Raw genomic sequence first — 21,772 nt, 5'->3', positions numbered from 1 at the left:
ACTGCAGTGGGTCCAGGTTTTTGTCGATGTAGGAGTTGATTTGCTCCATGATCAACCTCTCAAAGCACTTCATCACCACCGGCGTTAGTGCCACTGGTCGATAGTCATTGAGGCACGTCACCTTACTCTTCTTGGGCACCGGTATAATTGATGCCCTTTTAAAGCAGGTGGGGACCTCAGACCTCAGAAGTGAGAGGTTGAAAATGTCCGTAAAAACTCCCGCCAGTTAGTCCGCACAGGTTTTTAGAACACGGCCGGGTATACCATCAGGTCCAGGTGCTTTTCGGGGGTTCACCCCTCTGAAGGATTTCCTGACATCGGCCTCTGTGACTGAGACTGAAATGCCATCACAGCGAATGGGGGATCGGGAAGGCACATCAGTATTCTCCCTGTCAAAGCGTGCGTAAAACGCATTGAGCTCGTCAGGGAGTGATGTTACACCGGCATTCGAGCTGCCTCCTGGTTTTTCCTTGTAGGAGGTGATTGCATTCAGACCCTGCCACAGCTGCCGAACATCTGTCTCGTCCTCCAGTTTGGAGCAGAAGTCCCTTTTGGCCTTTTTGATGGCCTTACCAAGGTCGTATCTGGTCTTCATGTAGGCCACTAGGAACTGCCATTCACTGTGTATATTCTGCATGGTTTAACTTCTTCAGAAGCATCACTTCACTTTAGTTCAGTATTAACTTGCATCTGCCATTTCCTTGGCTACTTTCTCAGTTGAGCTATATGCTGTTGTGGCCTTACGCTGCTATCTTCCCTTTGGTATAATCTGTACACTTATTAATCATGCCACCTACATTCTCATCCCACTCATAAATAAATATAAATAACAAACAATTTATGACCCAGCACTGATCCTAACGGCACACCACTGGCCACAGGCCAAGAAGGGACTCAACTCGAAAGGTCATCCATTCCTTTTATGCGGAGATGCTGCCAGTCTCGCTGAGTTACTCCAACATTTTGTGTCCATCTCCAAAATGAAAAACAGCTTTCTGCTTCCTATCACCAATCCAATTTTACTTCGGAGTCACGTCAGTGACTACGTGAAGAACCCGTCCAGCAGGCATGCGCGACATGAGCGTTCACGCAGTGCAGCAGCGATGCAGCGGGAGTCAGGTGCTCCCGCTACAGCTTAAAAAAGACGGACCATCAGGTAAGTTTATTCTGAGGTCGTATTTTCCGAAAAAGAAGTGTTTTGTTTTGTCTCACCAGGGAGAACATGAGCAAAACAAGACAAGCCAAGAAATCCGCCCCCCGTTCGACTCCAACGGAGGAACGTTCAATCAGTGGGGGGCAAGAGGCGGTAGGACCGCTAACCCAGCGATCCGCTATCCCGACACCGTGCCGAGCCCAGTCCCGCTAGCGCAGCCTGAGCAGCGGGCTGGATGTAAAGCAGCACGGAAGACCAACCGGCCGGTGGTATCCGATTCTTCGGACGGGGACGTCTCGCGGGGCAGAGAGAGCCGCCTGAGCCGCTTGGAGCGGCTCGTGGAGCAAATGCTCCAGCGAGACTTGCTTCGAGAGGAGCAGTCTCGCAAAGGGAGTTCAGGCACTCCCACCACAGTGCCTCACAATGCACTGGCCATCGCTTCCCCTTCATCCGAGGGCAGCTTTGGCGACCAGGGCTGGGCTGGTCAAGAAGAGGGGTCACTGGCCGAAGATGTCGGGAGTACGCTTGGGGTACAGGACCAGGAAGAGCTGCTGGGTGCCACGTGCAGGACGGCCATTAGAGCCAAAACTGGCGGCCAGCATTAACTGCCTGTCCTTCAAGCCGCTACAGGAGCAGGTAGTTAATGAGGCCCTAGAGCTGTATTCGGCCCCTGAGAATTGCGCCTCGCTCAACGTGCCGGCTGTCAATAGCCAAATCTGTGGGAACGTTGGGCCAAACATCCGCAATCAAGAGCTCAAACTACAGCGGATCCTCAGGCTCCTGACGTCAGCCATCACTTCTTATGCTCGTTCCGTGGATGGGGTGGAAATGACCACGAATCAGCAGGATACACTCGCACTGCTGTGCAATACCCAGTTCGAAATTAACAACCTCCGTAAGGAGATTATAAGACCTGCCCTCAACCCGAAATACGCGGGTTTGTGCAAAACGCCGACTACAGAGCCAGAAATCCTGCTCTTCGGCAAGGACCTCTCCAAGAAAGTAAAAGACATGGAGGAGGAGTCCAAAACATTTGGCCTCATGAGGGCAGGCCCCGGGACGAGCAAACCCACTAAACCCAAGCGGCAGTACCCCACCGCGTCCAACAGTCGACGTCAACACTATGGGACTGGTGAAAGCTCGGGGTCCGCACATCACCACCGGAAGCCTTTTTTAGGCCAAGGCCCAGAGCGGACCCCATGGAAAATGCGCCACCCCCAACCAACAGCAACACATCAGACAACACATCAGAAGACTCATCGCCCAACAAAGAAACAGAAGAAACACCCGTAACCATGGAGGTAGGTGGGTCTGGTTCCTACCAGCATATAAAAAGTGGGGGAGATTACACCTGTTTGTGCAAGCATGGAAGTCTACCACGAATGACAAGTATATACTCAACAGCATTCATGGATACAAAATAGAGTTTACTCTAGAAAACTTGCCACCAGTTCAGCACTTGCCACCAGTTCAGCACTCACCCCAAAGGGTCTTTTCCCTCTCAGTTAAAGAAAAATAATATAATATAATATAATAATATATATCATTTATTGTCATTGCACGTCAGTGCAACGAGATTTAGTATGCAGCTCCACTGATGTACAAGAAGCAAAACGAGAGGGACAAGCTGAACTGGTGAGGTTAATCACAAAGGGTATCATTGAAAAAAACAAACATGAACCCTTGGAATTTGTCTCTAATATATTCACTAAAACCAAAAAAGATGGTGGATGTCGCATCATCATTGACTTAACTTCACTAAATATGCTTGTTAAGTATATACATTTCAAAATGGAAATGTTTGTAACTGCCAAACAACTGATTTCCAAAGGATACTTCATGGCAAGCATCGACCTTAAAGATGCTTACTATTCAGTACCCATTCATAAGGATCATCGCAGATACCTGAAATTTACTTGCATGGGGCAACGATGGCAGTTTAAAGCATTGCCTAATGGTCTAACATCAGCCCCAAGATTATTCACCAAGATACTAAAACCAGCCTTGGCAATATTAAGAAGACAAAAACATATTGTCATGGTATATCTTGATGATATCTTAATAGTAGGCAAAACCATGGAATTGGCTATATCAGCTGTGTCAGCTACCAAACAATTGTTTGAAACCTTGGGATTTGTCTTACATCCAGATACATCTAAGTTGAAGCCATCCACAACCATGGACTATCTGGGCTTCACAATTAACTCAGTCCACATGTATGTAACTTTGCCAAAAGACAAAACAGCAGAATTGGCACAAACATGTAACAATTTAATGGTCAACGATAGACCAACTATTCGAACTAGTGGCGAGAGTAATTGGAAAGATGGTAGCAGCATTTCCAGCTACACAATTTGGACCTCTGCACTATCAAAACTTACAAAGAGCAAAAGTGCAGGCACTAAAACGATATACAGGTCATTTTGACCGGATCATGAAATTACCCACTGAAGCAATATCAGAGCTACAGTGGTGGGTAGAGAACATTTGGCATAGTTCAGCCCTATCATCATCGTTAACCCTACGTTAATTATTCAAACAGATGCCAGTGCTCAAGGCTGGGGAGCAACTAATTCCATATCCAGCACAGGTGGTAGATGGACTAATCTAGAGTCATCATTACTACTTACACTGGGCATAAATTATCTAGAAATGTTGGGTGCATTTTATGGATTAAAAGCATATTCAACAAATATGCATCACTTGCATGTTCGGTTACAAATAGACAATACTACGGTGGTGGCCTATATTAACCATATGGGCGGCATAAAATCGATATCATGTGACAAATTGGTCAACACAATCTGGCAATGGTGTGTCGACAGACATATTTGGCTATCAGCAACTTACCTGCCAGGTAAGCTAAATACAGTGGCAGACATCAGGTCACGCAAATTCAATGATAACACCGAATGGATGTTAAATCCCAAAGTATTTGCTAATATTACCAAGCAATATGGCACGCCAGATATCGATCTATTAGCATCCAGACTAAATCAGCAGGTTCCTATGTATTCAAAAGGGAACTGCAGATGCTGGAATATCGAAGGTACACAAAGTTGCTGGGGAAACTCAGCTGGTGCAGCAGCATCTATGGAGCGAAGGAAATAGGCGACGTTTCGGGCCGAAACCCTTCTTCATGTATGTCGGTTCCTATGTATGTCGCTTGGGAACCAGACCCTGAGGCAGCAGTTGTAGATGCGTTCGCGCTGGACTGGGGAAATTTCTTCTTTTATGCATTTCCTCCCTTCTGCCTCATCAGTTAGGTACTACGCAAAATACAAATGGACTCTGCTTCAGGTATTTTGATAGTACCCGACTGGCCTACACAGCCATGGTTCCCAGTGCTCCTCGACATGATCGTCGAGACCCCAATGACTTTTCCCAGTAGCCCAGAATTGCTAACCCACCCAGTATCTGGCATAAGCAACCCATCCCACAATATAATTAAACTCCTGGGTTGCAGATTTTGAAAAGGCCTCTGCTGGGCCTGGGATTGTCAGAAAACACCATCAACACCATGACAGCATCCCACCATGTATCCACAAGGAAACAATACTTATCAAGAATCAAGAAGTGGGAGAAATACTGTTTGGATACAGGAACCACTTATTCAACCACAACAGTAACCTATGTACTGGAGTTCCTGGCAGGCCTTCACCAAAATGAAGGACTCAGCTACAGCGCCATTAACACAGCCAGAAGTGCTCTGTCTGCCTATTTAATACAGGCACCAGGACAACAGGCCATGGGATCCCACCCGCTGGTGGTCAAAGTCATGAGGGGGATATTCAACTCCAACCCCCCTAGACCAAGGTACACCCATATCTGGGATTCAGTGTGGTCCTGACATACCTCAGGGGATGGTCACCAGCCAGGTCCCTCACCCTGGAACAATTAACACTGAAGACGGTCATGCTGATGGCACTTGTGTCAGCACAAAGAGTCCAGTCACTTCACCTATTACGACTGGACAACATGATCATAACTCCAGACCATGTCTCATTTACTATCCAGGGGCTGGTCAAACAGAGCAGGCCAGGAACATCAAATACAGTCATGGAATTCCGGGCTTACCCACCAGAACCACGGTTATGTGCCATGACCCACCTACTGAACTATATTGACACAACTAAAATCCATCGAGGGAGTGAAAAAGCCTTATGGGTTAGCCACAAGAAACCTTATGGTCGGGTGACGAGCCAAACCATTTCAAGATGGCTCAAGCAGGTGCTGAAAGCCGCTGGTATAAATACTAACATGTATAAATCTCACTCCACCAGGGCAGCATCCACGTCGGCGGCTAAGAGAATGGACGTACCAATAGACCACATCCTGGCTACAGTGGGGTAGTCTGGGGAAAGAACGTTCCGAACTTTTTATAATAAGCCGTTGGCAGAACCTGCTTCATTTGCAGAGAAAATATTACAATCTGCAAATATATAATTTAGCCCGGGGGAGCAATTTGTTTTTTGTTATTGTTAATAAACACAATTATTGTTTTTTACAAACAGATTCATTGTTGATTACGATAACATACTTCCTCCCTCAAATGACTTCGGCAGTGAGTGAAGTATGAACTGTTACACGGTTTGAAATCACAGAGCTTTAAAATCGTCACGTAGTCACTCACGTGACTCCGAAGTAAAATAGTAAGATTAAACGAGAACTTACCAGTTTGAAGTTTGATCTGTATTTTATGAGGAGTTACGATGAGGGATTACGTGCCCTCCGCTCCCACCCTCAATAATAGAGATCAAACTGGTATCTAAGCTCTCCTTTTCTTTACTATATTTATTTCAATTACTGTGTCTTTCTGTGATTCCACACCACTGCTTTGAAGTATGTCGCGCATGCGTGCTGGACGGGTTCTTCACGTAATCCCTCATCGTAACTCCTCATAAAATACAGATCAAACTTCAAACTGGTAAGTTCTCGTTTAATCTTACTATTTTGTATGCAATTGGCTAGTTCAACCATAGACCCATGGGTCCTAATCTTCCAGACCATTTGAATTTTCCATGATTCATTCCTGGCAGCCGCCAGTAACCATGACCACAGCACACATCCTAATTTCAGTGACATTTAAATATTTGAAGGCACCGTCGGTATGTTTGCTAAATTTATTTATGACATAGATAGGTAGGAAGGTAAGTTGTGATGAGGGCATTAGGAGACTACAAGGGGATATAAATTAGTTAAGTGAAAGTGCAAATATCTAGCTAATGAAGTCTATTGAAGGAAAATGTTTACAGTATTGTGGTGCGGCACGGTGGTGCAGCGGTAGAATTGCTGCCTTACAGAACTTTCAGCACCAGAGACCCGGGTTCGATCCTGACTACGGGTGCTTGTCTGTATGGAGTTTGCACATTCTCCTCGTGACCTTGTGCGTTTTCACCGAGATTTCCGGATTCATCCCACACTAAAAACGTACAGGTTTTAAGGTTGATTGGCTTTATATAAATATAAATTGTCCCTAGTGTGTATAGGAAAGTGTTAATTTGAAGGGATTGGTGGTGGGCCAAAGGGCCTGTTTCCACGCTGTATCTCTAAACTAAACTAAACTAAAATGTTAAATTGTTAATTTTGGTAGGAACATTTGAATTATTTAAATGGTGAGAGGTTGCAGAGCTCTGAAGTCCAGAGAGATCTTGGTAACATCGTAGGTACACAAAATTGCTGGAGGAACTCAGCGGGTGCAGCAGCATCTATGGAGCGAAGGAAATAGGCGACGTTTCGGGCCGAAACCCTTCTTCAGACTGATGGGGGGTGGGGAAAGAAAGAAGGAAAAAGGGGAGGAGGAGGAACCCGAGGGCGGGCGGATGGGAGGGTGGGAGGAGACAGCTAGAGGGTGAAGGAAGGGGAGGGGACAGCACAGGCTAACCAAATTGGGGGAATTCAATGTTGATGCCATAAGGGCGCAAGGACCCCAGACGGAATATGAGGTGCTGTTCCTCCAATTTCCGCTGTTGCTCACTCTGGCAATGGAGGAGACCCAGGACAGAGAGGTCGGATTGGGAATGGGAGGGGGAGTTGAAGTGCTGAGCCACCGGGAGGTCAAGTAGGTTAAGGCGGACTGAGCGGAGGTGTTCGGCGAAACGGTCGCCCAACCTACGCTTGGTGACATCGTATATGATTTGTAAATAGCTAGAAAGCCCTTGCTGTAAGTAATTGGCAAAGCTATCAGAGAGTAATCATTTATTATGATTAGATTAGAATTGCATCAAATACAAAAGTAGGGAGGGTACTTCAGTCATCAGTGAGACTACATCTAGAGTATTATGTACAATGTAGGTTCTTTTACTTAAGAAAATATATAAATGCTTTGGAAGCAGTATAGAGAAGGTTAGGAGACAATTATCCATCTGAGTTTTGCTTTCACTTTCTGGACCTTAACTGGCATAAATTCATATCCCCATGTTATCTGCTATTCTCCACTCAATGACAAGGGGATGAATTCCCCTCTTTTTAAGCGTAGGGTTACTATGATGGTCGCATTGAGCTACAAGCTACGATATATTTCACACATCAGTCAGTACCACCTGCAATAAACTGAAGTTCAAGCTAATGATAACCTTCACTTCCACAGGCAAGGTAATCCAGGAATACACGGTGCACTTAATTTAGAGACAAGCTGAGGAAGAATTGACACAGAAACCAGAACAGAATCTTCCTGTGTTTGTTATTTGGATGATTAGCTTTAGTGATGGACAGAAGTTCTCCAGAGTTTAATTAAACTAGTTGATCTATCTGGCCCAAAGCTGATGCTTAAGGGATATATTCCTCGTTATCCTTTTCCAATGGTAAAATAGAAACTAGGCAGTGAGCCAGTTCTCTTGGCTGCAAGCCAGGTTTTCATTTTGCTTTAGAGCTGGATAATGGAAGAGTGATTTTTTTACATTTGGATTTGGCTGTTGTTCATGTTCAGTCACAGATTGTTTTCTTATTCCTATTTATCACAGCAAATGGATTGTGCACAAGGACGCAGGTTTCATAACTCCCTATAATTTTTTGTCAACTTCCATTTTATTCCTGTAAATATCCATTTTATTTTTGAGGAGAAACAATGGCTCTGGGTTATTCCTAAGTCACCAAAGTAGGTCTTAAACTACCTGTAAAATAACATGTTAAATCTGGTGAAATTCAAACGTTGGTGTTTTGTTACTCCTTTGAAATAAGAACTATGAGTTGTGATGAGAAATGACTTTGCTCAGAAACTTACCTTACAGTATGCGACCTGACTTTAAAAACCTCCATAGCTTGACTAATAGATGCCATCCGTGTTGATGTGTAGAGTCCCAACCTAGTTTCTACCACCATCATCCACATCATCCTATCCTCCAAATTTCTGTAGAATTGACCTGCCTATTTGTGGTCCTGGTTCTACCACGTTAACCCTCTCCACCACCCTAGATATATCTCCAGCATTAGTTTCTCTTTTCACTCCTGCACCACCATCTCCCTGTAATCCCAAGGATATATCATTGGCAATGTGTTTTCTTCATTCACAAGTTCAAGGACTCATTGATATTTTATTGTTGCATGTACCTCAGTACAGTGAGATGCTTTATTTGCATACAACCCCAGTAAAAGCATGTAACAGACCTCACCTAGGCAGTACACATGTCGCTATACTTTGGCACCGACAAAGTTACAAAAGTACAAATTTACAAAGTTATCCTTGGTAACATTATGCAAAGCTAATTAGCTCATCTTCCAAAGTAAGTTAACACATCCATCCCTATATTTCCACCACTTTCTTTGATACCTTCACTACCTCTGTCTTATCAACTAACGTATCTTGCATCAACTCTGATCAGGTAAAAACTTCCTTTGGTTAAACCTTGGGAAAATTGTACCTAGCTTTTAGTTATTTCTCATGAACCTTACAGCCTCATTGTTAGCTCCAACTCATTCCTGGTCACTATCCATAGCTGCATCAGACTGCATGCATTCATATATTTTCTGATTACCAAATCATGATTCCACATCCTAACAATCACCTTTTAAATCAGTGCCACTGAAAATGTACATTTGTATTCATTCTTTCACCATTTAGTATTTTCAATGACTGTATTGGTTGTTATACAACCAATGGTTCAACTTGTGGGTAACCCGGTGGTACAGCGGTAGAGTTGCTGCCTTACAGCGGCAGAGATCCGGGTTTGATCTTGACCTTGGGTGATGTCTGTATGCAGTTTGCACCTTTTCTCTGTGACCTACGTGGGTTTTCTCCGGGTGCTCCGGATTCCTCCCACACTCCAAAGACAGGTTTGTAGGTTAAACGGCCTCTGCAAATTTTTTAGATTGTCCCTACTGTGTAGGATTGTGCTAGTGTACGGGGTGGTCGTTGGTCAGTGTGGACTTAGTGGGCGAAGGGCCTGTTTCCGCACTTTATCTCTAAACTAAAACTGAACTAAAACTTTAAAGTTGCCATTGTGTTTAACTTTCCCTAAAACGGACCTCCTTGTCTGTGATCTGTGATCTCCTCCAACTACAACTCCTTACGTTTCTTCGGCCCTATCATCTTGAATATCCTTATCCACTTTTTACCACACCCTCCACCTCCTTTGCTCCCTTCTCTGAAATTTTCTCACTGCTGTTTCAGAAATCTCTATGAACCAATTTTAGTGAATCTTCATAATATGTTATCATTTGGGTCAAATGTTTTCCTTATGCCACGGCAAAATACCTTGTGATATTTATTTACACAAACACCACTTTATAAATGCGGATGATTTGACGTTGACTTTAAAGGTTAAGTTTGTTCCATCCTCCAAAGATGCTAGTCAGTCAGTATTCAAACATTTACATGTCTTTATTGCAGATGTCAAGCAACTCCAAGTTTTGCATTTGTATATAGAAATCGCACCTGTTATAAAATGAGCATTGTAGTCATTAACCAATTCTAAGTACGACCTGTGACAAAAAAGCTATCCTTAATTTGGCACCATTAAATTATACTTGCCAGATAATAGCAGATAATTGCCCATCCAATTTGAATGAGTTTACTGACTTCCATTTAAACAGAGGGCATTGCCCATTTAAGAGGTTAGATAACTGCTGCATCAAAATAACAGGGAGATGAGTCTTATGAGTGTTGCGCACTTATCCTCTGTTGTCGACAGGAATGGTGAGTGACTTCCTGCTGGAGGAAGTGTCTGGTATGATAACAGCCAGTTAATCAATTTTTAAAAGAAGAAATCAACAGGTTAATTATTTGTGACTCTTTCAAAAACTTTGCTTCTAATATTTTCTTTAATTACTTTAATTAGTCTCCATTTCCTTCTGAAGCTGCTGAAAAATAAAAGTTGAGCCAAAGGAGCTTGTTATAAATTTACATATTACTGTGCCTGCATCGGGGCTGTTCATGGGTTCTTAGCCATGGATGAATGTGATATTGAGACAGCTTTGTTTTTGTGCATGTAAGCGTACAACTGCTGGGATAAGTATAGGTTTGTGCTGTAGAGCATTTCTGTTTGTTAGCATTGACTGCTTGGGTCAGATTTGGTGAACTCTGTGAAGTTAGAATAAGTTCTTAATACTGTTTTTACATTTGAAGATTCAACTACAAACTTTCAGCGTTATTTATTTTATTTATTAGTTTGGTCAACTTCCAACCTGAAGGAGAGACCCAAGAGTCTTGTTTTTTTGCCCATTTCCCTCCATAGATGCTGCTTGACCTGCTGAGTACCTCCAGTGGTTTGTTATTTTCACAAGATTCCATCACTTGCAGCATTTTGTGTCTCATTCTATAAAATGGGACAGATTTCCATTACTCCAAAGGGGCTGATTTAAGCTCTTGAGCCAGGCTGTTTGTGTTGGCTTTTGCAAGGGTGCAGTTACGCATTGTAATCCCAGCCTAGGGACATTGGAATGGTTGAATGAAATGCAGAGTCTGTCACAGTGCAGACAGGCTCGCAGAATGGCTTCTGCAGCAGGTGAGGCTCTGCCTGAAGACTTAATATAGGGGTATGGGGAGAAGGCAGGAGAATGTGATTGAAAGGGAAAGATAGATCAGCCATGATTGAATCACAGAGTAGACCTGATGGGCCGAATGGCCTAATTCTACTCCTGTAACTTGTAAATTTATAAAGACTTTGAATGTTTGTGATGTTCAGTGTGATTCGATGAGGGATATTCTCCAGTGCAGAACAGGACAGCCAGTAGGGGATGCAGTAGGGCAGAAGTTGTTGTCCTCATCTTGGGTCCAACCAGCAATGGAAACCAGGACATCAGTGGCTCAATGAGTTGCTCCAGCACCTTGTGTAATTTTTCATCAGTGGATATACTTAGGTAAATCTTAGTATAAATATTGGCATCCATGTCAAAAATGTGTCCTGATTCAATGGTATGAACATTGAATTCTCCAATTTTAGGTAACTTTAAGTACTATTGCTGAATCATTTCATTTGAGGTCCTCATCACACCCACGGCCATGTAAACTAAACCCAATCTAAAACTAAAGAGCTACTAATTGTGTTCATTACGATATTCCTATTTCTAAGGAGATACAAATAAGGAGATTACACAGTTGAAATCATGGGCCATGCTTTGACATGTGTGACATTCTGAGTGGAGGTGTTCAGTTGATGATTCAGGTCAAATCTTTGTAGAAAATCAATATAAAGAATTTGGATTCTATAAGCCTTTGTCTAATTTTTGGTATTTGAATTTGTTAAATCAAATCTTAATGGATTGATTCATTATACTATTTAAAGTATATATAGTATTCAGTATGGTAAAGGTGTGAGACGCAAGTATTGATGAGTTGTGAATTGTGAAGCTAGAGGAATGTAAATAGAAGGGGAGGAAAGAAATGGGTATGAGTCCAGATGGGGCACAGGGAAGGGGGGAGAGGAGAGGGGGGAGAGGAGAGAGTGTGCAAGAGGAGTGGTTTAGGGGGAAATAAAGGAGAGGGGAAGGAGGAGGGTTTAGTAGTTACTTAAAATTGGAGAATTCAATGTTCATACCATTGAATTGTGGGCTACCCTAAAAGAATACGAGATGTCGTTGCCCCAGTTGTATGCAGCCTCCCATGGTGACAGAGATGGCCCTGGACAGAAAGGTCAGGATGAGAATGGGTAGCAGAGTTAAAATTGTTAATTACTGGACGATCCAACAGGCTTTGGCGCACTGAGCATGTGAACAACAAAACGGTTGCCAGGTCTACACTTGGTCTCGCCAATGTACAGGAAGCCACATCGGGGACACCGGATGCTGTCGGTGAGATATATGAGGTGCTCGTGCTCTGTCTCACATGGAAGGGCTGTTGGGGTCAATGTTTAGAGCTGTGAGAGGCTGTATATGGATAGGTGTTACATCTCCTGCAGTTGTAAGGGTAAGTACCTGGGGAGGATGTGGCTAGGGTGGGAAGGGATGAGTGAACCAAGGAGTTGCGGAGTGTGCAGTCTCTGACCAAGGCGGAAAGGACTGGGGATGAAATGATATGACTAGTGGTGGGATCACGTTTGAGGTGACAGGAATGTCGGAGAATGATGCGTTGTTTGCGGATCTCATTATCTTGGAAGAAGAAGTATTTGGCTCTAACCATCACAGAGAGCCCCAGTGGGGTACTGAAATATCATATTGGGAAAGTAGTGGAGGACCAGAGCAAGCTCAATAGACTGGGGTCATAGAAATAACATGAAAAAGTGGGAACTTTAAAAAAAAAAAATTGTGATTAAATTGATTTTCAAAGGAATGTTGCCTTCAGGGAAACACTGGTTTAGATGGGAGCTGTGTATGTGGGGTCAATGTAAAGGCAGCATTTTATTTACAGATGGGTAGACAATCCTATTGAAGTAATGGAGTGAAGCAGCATAGAGCTCTGGGGAAATGCCAAAGCAATAACAGTGGGAGGAATGTATGCAGAGGTTTTCTGATAGTGAGGATAGTTGTTAGGAGGAGCTGCATTGATTGAACAATAGGAAAGGTATAGAGGTAATGTGGGACACTCTGCAGGATTGTCACTACCTAGATACAGGGTGGAAATGGGCGATCCCCGCACACTAACACTATCCTACACACTAGGGACAATTAAAATGTTACCAAAGCCAATTAACCTACAACATTGTACAGTGTGGAAGGAAACTGGAGCACCTGGAGAAAACTCATGCAGGTCATGGGGAGAATGTACAAACTCCATACAGACAACACCCGTAGTCATGATCGAACCCAGGTCACTGGAGCAGTAAAGGGCCTGTCCCACTTATGTGTCCTTGGCACGCAAATTACACGACCTCATGGTCGCGTTGAGGTGCACGGGCATCGTATGGCCGCGCAGGGCCGGTCCCACTGAGAAGCGTGGAGGGGCATGTAGTTGTGCGCAACATCGCGCGGGGATCCAAAATTTTTGTAGCGAACTAAATCTTTGCGCGCCAACGGCCTGTCGCGGAACTGACGGCCAAAGTGGGACAGGCCCAAGACCCTGGCGCGACGCAACGTCTCACCTTCAACAGCAGCAGAAGCAGGCAAATGATCGCCGAGCTCGGCCTGGGGCTCATGGATCCACCCCCACTTCTACTCCCAGAGCCGGACCAAGAAAATTGAAGATAGACACAAAATGCAGGAGTAACTCAGCAGGACCGGCAGCATCTCTGGAGAGAAGCAGTGGGTGATGTTTCGGGTCAAGACCCTTCTTTTCAGACTGAAGAAGAGTCTCGACACGAAACGTCACCCATTGCTTCTCTCCAGAGATGCTGCCAGTCCGGCTGAGTTACTCCAGCTTTGTGTCCATCTTCAAATTACGTCATGCGCTCCAGACGGCTGTGCGTACGCATGAAATCGCGAGCGGCTTTCGCGGGACGGTCACGGCTCAACCCGACCATGAGGTCATGTAATTTGCGTGCCAAGGACACGTGTGGGACAGGACCTTAAGACAACAACTCTACCGCTGCACCACCGTGCCGACTAAGGGAGAGTCTTTCTTACTGAGGAAGATCAAACATTCCCCATCCCCCCTTAAGGCCAATTTGTCATAACACTTTCAATGAAGGTTAGTGCTGAAGTTAATTTTTCATGTCTCAATCTTGAAATGTTATAATGGGGGTGTTGATGCTGGAAGTTAATCCATTAGTGAGGTTGACTTCACCACACCAGAATGACTGAAACAGCTGCCTGAATGCAGACTAACAGTGTACAGTTTAACTACTGTGATTTATCATTGTTATCTGTTCAAATACTGGTGAATCTACACACAGGCAGGAGATGAGAAACTAATCACCAACTTGCACTGCTTGTTTAAGTTGTCCATCTTGCCTAAGCACCAAACTAATCTACTACACAACTATTTATAATTCCCTCCTTTACCAAAGCATTACATAACATACATTTTTAGGTGATTTGAATACTTTTTGGAAGGAGTCAAATTACCTCATTTATGGGCGGCATAGTGTCGCAGCTGTTAGAGTTGCTGCCTGAAAGTGTCAGAGACCCGGTTTCGAACTGTGTTGCCTGCGTGGAGTTTGCACATTCACCCTGTAACCACGTGGGTTTCCTCCAAGTGCTCTGGTTTCATCCCATATCCCAAAGACATGCATGTATGTAGGTTAATTGACTTCTGAAAATTTGCCCCTAGTGTGTAGGAAGTGGTTGAGGAAGCGAGATAACATAGAATAAGTGTGGTGATCAACGGTCGATGAGGACTTTTCTGTTCCCATGCTGTATCTTTAAACTAAACTACTGTGCAGGAGACTCGTGAAGTCGGAGCCAGTTGCTACTAGTAGTGTTGTAAAGTGATACTAGCCAGACAATATTAATAATGTGGATACTTGACGTGTTGTCCAAACGTTCTATATGTATTATAGTTTTCAAAACAGCAGAGAGTGATAGATGAAACAGAGTGGGCCATTGGTTAATCTACCGTCACAGCCTGCCTGCCAGCTGCCATCTTCCTTCACATTCCTCATGGATGCAGCCTGGCAGCATCTCGCCAAAGTGTCAGCAAAGCAAACTGCTGGAGTCATCAAGCCACCCTGAGGACCGCTTCCGTCACATGTACCACTCGGCTCAGAGGCTGGTTCAGTGCAGATTCTCCAAACAAATATTTCCCCAACCGTTTTGACTCCAAACAGAACAGAGCTATTAACAGCATCCATGTACAAGAGGTACAGTGCCAATAAAAGCAACAAATCAACAGCTGTTTTGTGATCCTCACTATTAAAAGAATGCCAGAGTAAGTACAAAATTAATTTTACAGAATCAGATTTGTGAAATGAAATGTTTAAGAAGGAACTGCAGATGCTGGAAAATTGAAGGTAGACAAAAATGCTAGAGAAAGTCAGCGGGTGAGGCAGCATCTATGGAGCGAAGGAAATGGGCGACGTTTCGGGTCGAAACCTTTCTTCAGACTGATGTTGGGGTGGGGGGGGGAGGGGGGGTGGGAAGAAGAAAGGAAGAGGCGGAGACAGTGGGCTGTAGGAGAGCTCGGAAGGGGAGGGGAAAGAGGGAGAAAGCAGGGACTACCTGAAATTGGAGAAATCAATGTTCATACCGCTGGGGTGTAAACTACCCAAGCGAAATATGAGGTGCTGCTCCTCCAATTTACAGTGGGCCTCACTCTGGCTATGGAGGAGGCCCAGGACAGAAAGGTCGGATTCGGAATGGGAGGGGGTGTTAAAGTGCTGAACCACTGGGAGATCAGGTTGGTTATTGCGAACCGAGCAGAGGTGTTGTGCGAAGCGATCGCCAAGTAATGAAATGTTTGTTTCTCTTTATATAGACTGCAGGTTGCCCATAATAATACATTTGGATAAAGTCTCATTTGAATCATTGAACAATCTTTCTCAAACAGTTGATGATTAACTTAGATGTTTATTTTCATTTAAAAAAAAAAATCATATTTTATGGTAAATGTTTCAACAGCTCTCATTATTATGCTCTCAATTTATTGTGACAATGTTATATTTATAAATTAGATTAGAATCTAAACAAGGGAATGATAATCTCAGATCGTTCCGCAGCAGGATCAATGAATGAATCCATGATCCCTGGTGTGTTCAGCCCATGTACTCTCCGAGGTCCTGAATCCTAACAGTCTATGTGGGCTGTTTGAGCTGCTTTTTTATTATCATTTGTTCTTGTGGCAGAACCAACTTGTGAAACCTCAGGAAGGAATAAGCAATGTAGTTGGTAATTATAAAAGGAAGATGAGATTAAAAATTCCATTGTCACTTGTCAAAATTAAATAATGTCACTGTATTAAATAATTACAGGAAAAGGTGGTGTAAATTCTGAAAAGGAGAAACACAATCCCGAGAAAAGTGCTGATGTGCACAAAGCTAACAGCAGAAGTCACGTTGGAGGAGATGATGGCAGGTAGGTAGCAACCACTGAGGACATTTGTTATTGAAGTGCTCAGCTGGCGTGCTATTGAGACCATTAGCATGCATGGAATATTAATATGCAGTGCATGTTATTCATTTTGAAAAGGAATCTTTGAACATACACCATCGATGCCACTGAAGTGGGCGGTATTGTAGATAGTGAAGATGGTTATCAAAAGTTACAGCAGGATCTTGATCAGCTGGGCAAGTGGGCTGAGGAATGGTTAATGAGATGTAATGCAGATAAATGCGAGGTGTTGCATTTTGGTAAGTCAAACTTGGACCTACCCAGTGAATGGCAGAGCCCTGGGAAGTGTCGTAACCCAGAGGGATCTAAGAGAGCAGGTACACAGTTGCAGGTCACGGGTCACATTCGCTTTTATTGTAAGGAGATTGGAAAATAAACGGGGATCATGCTACTGGCCGTCAGATATGTGGTCAATCTCATGAGGATTTTATTTTTCTGTACAACACTCTGGAACGATATTGGGTTTGAGAGAAGTACAATACAGATTTACCACAATGGTCATATACAAACTGCAGGCTGCCAGAGTAAGGCTAAGTGCAAACTGGAGGAACACCTTGCATTTCACTTCCCTAGCTTACAATATGAAAATTAAATTCTCCAATTTCAAGTAACATAACCCCCACACCCCCTTCCTTTCCCCTGCCACGCACATGTTTTTCCCACCCACTACCCAGTCATCTTGGTCCTCTCTCCTTCCCACGTTGGTCTCCAAATCCCCAAGCCCCCTATTGTCCTTTTATCACTAATTTTCCCCTCTCCCCTTGTCCTCTTCCATTCATATCCCACCCTCCATTCAAACCCATGCCTTCTCTCCTTATCTGGCACCTTTTTATCTCCTTTTCAACTCTAGCCTTTGTCACTTCCTCAATATCTTCCAATCACACCCCTCCCCCCACCTCCCCCCACCTCCCCCAACACCTGTGTTCACTATCACTTTCCAGGCTTTGTCCTGCCCCAACTTCTCATTTCCAATTTTCTCCTCCCTACACCAACCAGTCTGAAAAAGGGTCTGTTCATTCCCTCCACAGTTGCTCACCCATTGAGTTCTTCCAGCATGTCGTGTATTTCCTCAAGATTCCAGCATCCTTATGTCTACAATGCAGACTCACCAGAATGGAAACAAGGTTTAAACGATTAAATTCTATGGCCAAGGTGCATGCATTTAGTTTATATTTCCTTGAGTTTAGATAAGGGCAATCTCATCAAAGGAATGTGCAGGTGTAGCGACACCTGGTGGTGGCTCTGTGTAACCGAACCCTCGTGATTGGCTGGAGAAGTCACATGAGCGTGGGTGTTTTAGGCATGGACTTTTTGCTGTAACGGGTCATCCTAGCGTCACGGGAGTAGAACCAACATCGTTGTATTTGGCATACTTTAGCGACTCATGATCCCCGTTTATTTTCCAATCTCCTTACAATAAAAGCGAATGTGACCCATGACCTGCAACTGTGTACCTGCACTCTTAGATCCCTCTGGGTTATGACACTCCCCAGGGCTCTGCCATTCACTGGGTAGGTCCAAGTTTGACTTGCCAAAATGCAACACCTCGCATTTATCTGCATTACATCTCATTAACCATTCCTCAGCCCACTTGCCCAGCTGATCAAGAACCTGCTGTAACTTTTCATTCCCGAAATAAAGAATTTTTGCATACACACTGTCTCGACTCGCCAAACTGGTGACCTCGACGTGTCCAACTGCATTTTGGACGTTCAACATGCAAGCCTCTGCCATCCCCATTGCCCAGCAAAACGCTGTGGGCCTCAAGCTACCCGTGTTCTGGGCAGAGCAGTCACAGGTCTGGTTTGCACACATGGAGGCTCAGTTCCACCTGCGGAACATTGTAGTTGATGACACTAAGTATTTGCACGTGGTCGGGGCTCTCATCCCTTACGTAAGAATGCTGTTCATCGATTACAGCTCAGCATTCAACACCATTATACCATCAAAACTGATCACCAAACTCGGTAACCTGGGCATCGACCCCTCCCTCTGCAACTGGATACTGGACTTTCTAACCAACAGACCCCAGTCTGTTAGGTTAGACAAGCACACCTCTTCAACCCTCACCCTGAACACCGGCGTTCCACAGGGCTGTGTGCTGAGCCCCCTCCTCTACTCCCTCTTCACCTATGACTGCACACCTGTACATGGTACTAACACCATCATCAAGTATGCAGATGATCTAACGGTGATTGGCCTCATCAGCAACAATGATGAGTCGGCCTACAGGGAGGAGGTCCAGCACTTAGCAGCATGGTGCGCTGACAACAACCTGGCCCTTAACTCCAAGAAGACCAAGGAGCTCATTGTAGACTTCAGGAAGTCCAGGGGCGGCACGCACACCCCCATCCACATTAACGGGACGGAGGTGGAACGTGTTTCTAGCTTCAGGTTCCTGGGAGTCAACATCTCCGATGACCTCTCTTGGACCCACAATACCTCAACTCTGATCAAGAAGGCTCACCAGCGTCTCTTCTTCCTGAGGAGACTGAAGAAGGTCCATCTGTCTCCTCAGATCCTGGTGAACTTCTACCGCTGCACCATCGAGAGCATCCTTACCAACTGCATCACAGTATGGTATGGCAACTGCTCTGTCTCCGACCGGAAGGCATTGCAGAGGGTGGTGAAAATTGCCCAACGCATCACCGGTTCCTCGCTCCCCTCCATTGAGTCTGTCTAAAGCAAGCGTTGTCTGCGGAGGGCGCTCAGCATCGCCAAGGACTGCTCTCACCCCAACCATGGACTGTTTACCCTCCTACCATCCGGGAGGCGCTACAGGTCTCTCCGTTGCCGAACCAGCAGGTCCAGGAACAGCTTCTTCCCGGCGGCTGTCACTCTACTCAACAACGTACCTCGGTGACTGCCAATCACCCCCCCACCCCCCGGACACTTATTATCACTTATTATTATTTATTCAAATCATTTGCTATGTCGCTCTTCCAGGGAGATGCTAAATGCATTTTGTTGTCTCTGTACTGTACACTGACAATGACAATTAAAATTGAATCTGAATCTGAATCTGAATCATCCAGGAGACGGCGTTGCGGTTACTGCCGTACTTACAGAATCCACCGGCGCTCGCGAAGTACGACGGCTTCAAGGCTGTGCTCCGTACATGCGGCCTCAGCCGCCAAGACCGCGCCGCCCGCCTCCTACACATGGACAGTCTGGGCGACCGCAAGCCGTCCACACTGATGAGCGAGATGCTTGCCTTGATGGATGGCCATCGCCCGTGCCCCCTGTTCGAGCAGGCATTTCTTGAGCAAATGCCAGATGACACCCGCTTGATTCTCGCCGGGTCCGACTTCACCGACCCCATGCAGGTCGCAGAACGGGCCGACGAGTTGTGGCTCGTGAAGCAACAGGACGGCGGGTCTATAAACCGGGTGTCCGTGCACGCACACCAGCCGCCTCGCAGAGGTCGCAGAGACGCTCCACCCACTGCTACCGTCGCAGAGCCACAGCCGCTGGAAAGCGCCATTGGTGTTTTTACCATCTCCGCTGTGGCGCTGAGGCCCGCCGATGCCGACCACCCAACACATTTTTGGGAAATGCCTCGGCCGATCGTCAGTAGAGGCGATCGTGATCGGTCCGAACAACCGCCTCTACGTGCGCGACCGCCACTCTGGACTACGTTTCCTTGTTAACTCCAGGGCCATCGTGAGCATCCGTGGCAAGTGCAACACAGTCGCCGACGCCTTGTCCCGGCCCTCCCAGCGGCGGTGGCCTAGGACCACGGCGTGGATTACGGGGATTTGGCTGCAGAGCAGCGCACAGACGATGGGATGGCGGACTACAAGACAGCTGCTTCTGGGTTTTGGTTGGCCGACTCTCCGTTCAGGCCCTCGGGCATGGTGGTGCTGTGTGACATCTCCACCGGCCGACCTCGTCTCATCGTTCCCCTGGGTTGGTGACGTCGGATTATCGACACCATCCACGGCCTGGCCCACCCTTCAATCCGGGCGACCTCCGCGCTGATGACAGACAAATTTGTCTGGCACAGGTTCGAGCCTGCAACCCCTGCCAAACTTCCAAGGTGCAGCGGCATGTACGGCCCCCAGTGCAAGACTTTGCTGTCCCTTCAGGCCAGTTTCTACACATCCACGCCGACTTGGTAGGCCCGTTACCAACATCCCGCGGCGCCACACATCTCCTCACAGTGGTGGATCGGTTCACGAGGTGGCCTGAGGCTATTCCGCTCTCGGACACCTCCGCCGCATCTTGTTCCCGGGCCCTTGCGACCAATTGGATTGCTCAGTTTGGGGTTCCGGCAGATATTTCTACCGACCGGGGGGCACAGTTCACGTCCTCATTGTGGACTTCACTGGCAAAATTGTACAGGGCGCGGTTGCATCACACCACCGCCTATCACCCCCAGGCTAACGGGCTCATCGAGCTGTTCCACCGCCACCTCAAGACGGCGCTTAAGGCACTGTCCACGGATCCGGACTAGGTCGACCAGTTGCCTTGGGTGTTGTTAGGCATCCGCACGGCCCCCAAAGCGGACTTAGATGCATCGTCCGCCGGCCCCTGGCCTACAGCAACTTGAAGCCGCATTCTCCTGTGGGGACGCACCGATTCAGGACTTACCTGGACATTACCTTGTCTACACATCTGGATGCCTGCAGCAGCGACTGCGGAGGGTTGAGGTCCTGACCACGGGGGAAATGGAGCTAATTTTGTGCTAATTTTGTGCCTTTCACCACAGTAATGAATGCTGTGGTGGATGTTTGTGTTATATTTTTATTGCATTTTTGTGTGTTTTTTTAAATTGGACCGCTGCTGGCAAATTCACTTCCAGTGCAAGTTACGAATAAAACATTGATTGATTGATTCTGCCTCACCCGCTGAGTTTCTCCAGCATTTTTGTCTACCTTTGAATAGTTTAAATAGTGATATCAATAGATATTTGTTGTGGAATTGGAGCAGTTTCAATTTATGAAATAAATGTACATGAGTTCAAGTAGATGAATGTAATCTTCCCCACCTGGCTTATTACTTTGCAAGAAGAGAACATATGGAAAACAGTGATTATTTTACCCTAAATTTCTATGAAAACTGAGAAAAATAATACATACTAATTCATTGCAAGTCAGATAACATTGTTACATACAATGCTTATTTTTAGTTTATTTAAATAAATTAAGATCACCTACAAAACTGTCTTACCAGATAAGATTTAGAACGTATTTGATACTTTAACTGAAGCACCTGCTAATAGTAACTCAAATCAAATAATATTTAATATTCAAATTGATATTC

The 21,772-nt window shown here is 45.4% G+C and overlaps 1 protein-coding gene across 1 annotated transcript in view; it reads right to left on the bottom strand.

Annotated features, from left to right (window-relative positions):
* Positions 1-21,772, bottom strand: part of grm5 (glutamate metabotropic receptor 5) — a 178,400-nt gene that overhangs the window by 60,297 nt on the left and 96,331 nt on the right. The gene's annotated exons all lie outside the window — the stretch shown is intronic.

This window comes from Amblyraja radiata, chromosome 6, assembly GCF_010909765.2.
Source record: "Amblyraja radiata isolate CabotCenter1 chromosome 6, sAmbRad1.1.pri, whole genome shotgun sequence".
Taxonomy (NCBI): domain Eukaryota; kingdom Metazoa; phylum Chordata; class Chondrichthyes; order Rajiformes; family Rajidae; genus Amblyraja; species Amblyraja radiata.
Note: the sequence above shows the minus strand (reverse complement) of the source record. Positions and strands in the feature narration are given on the sequence as shown.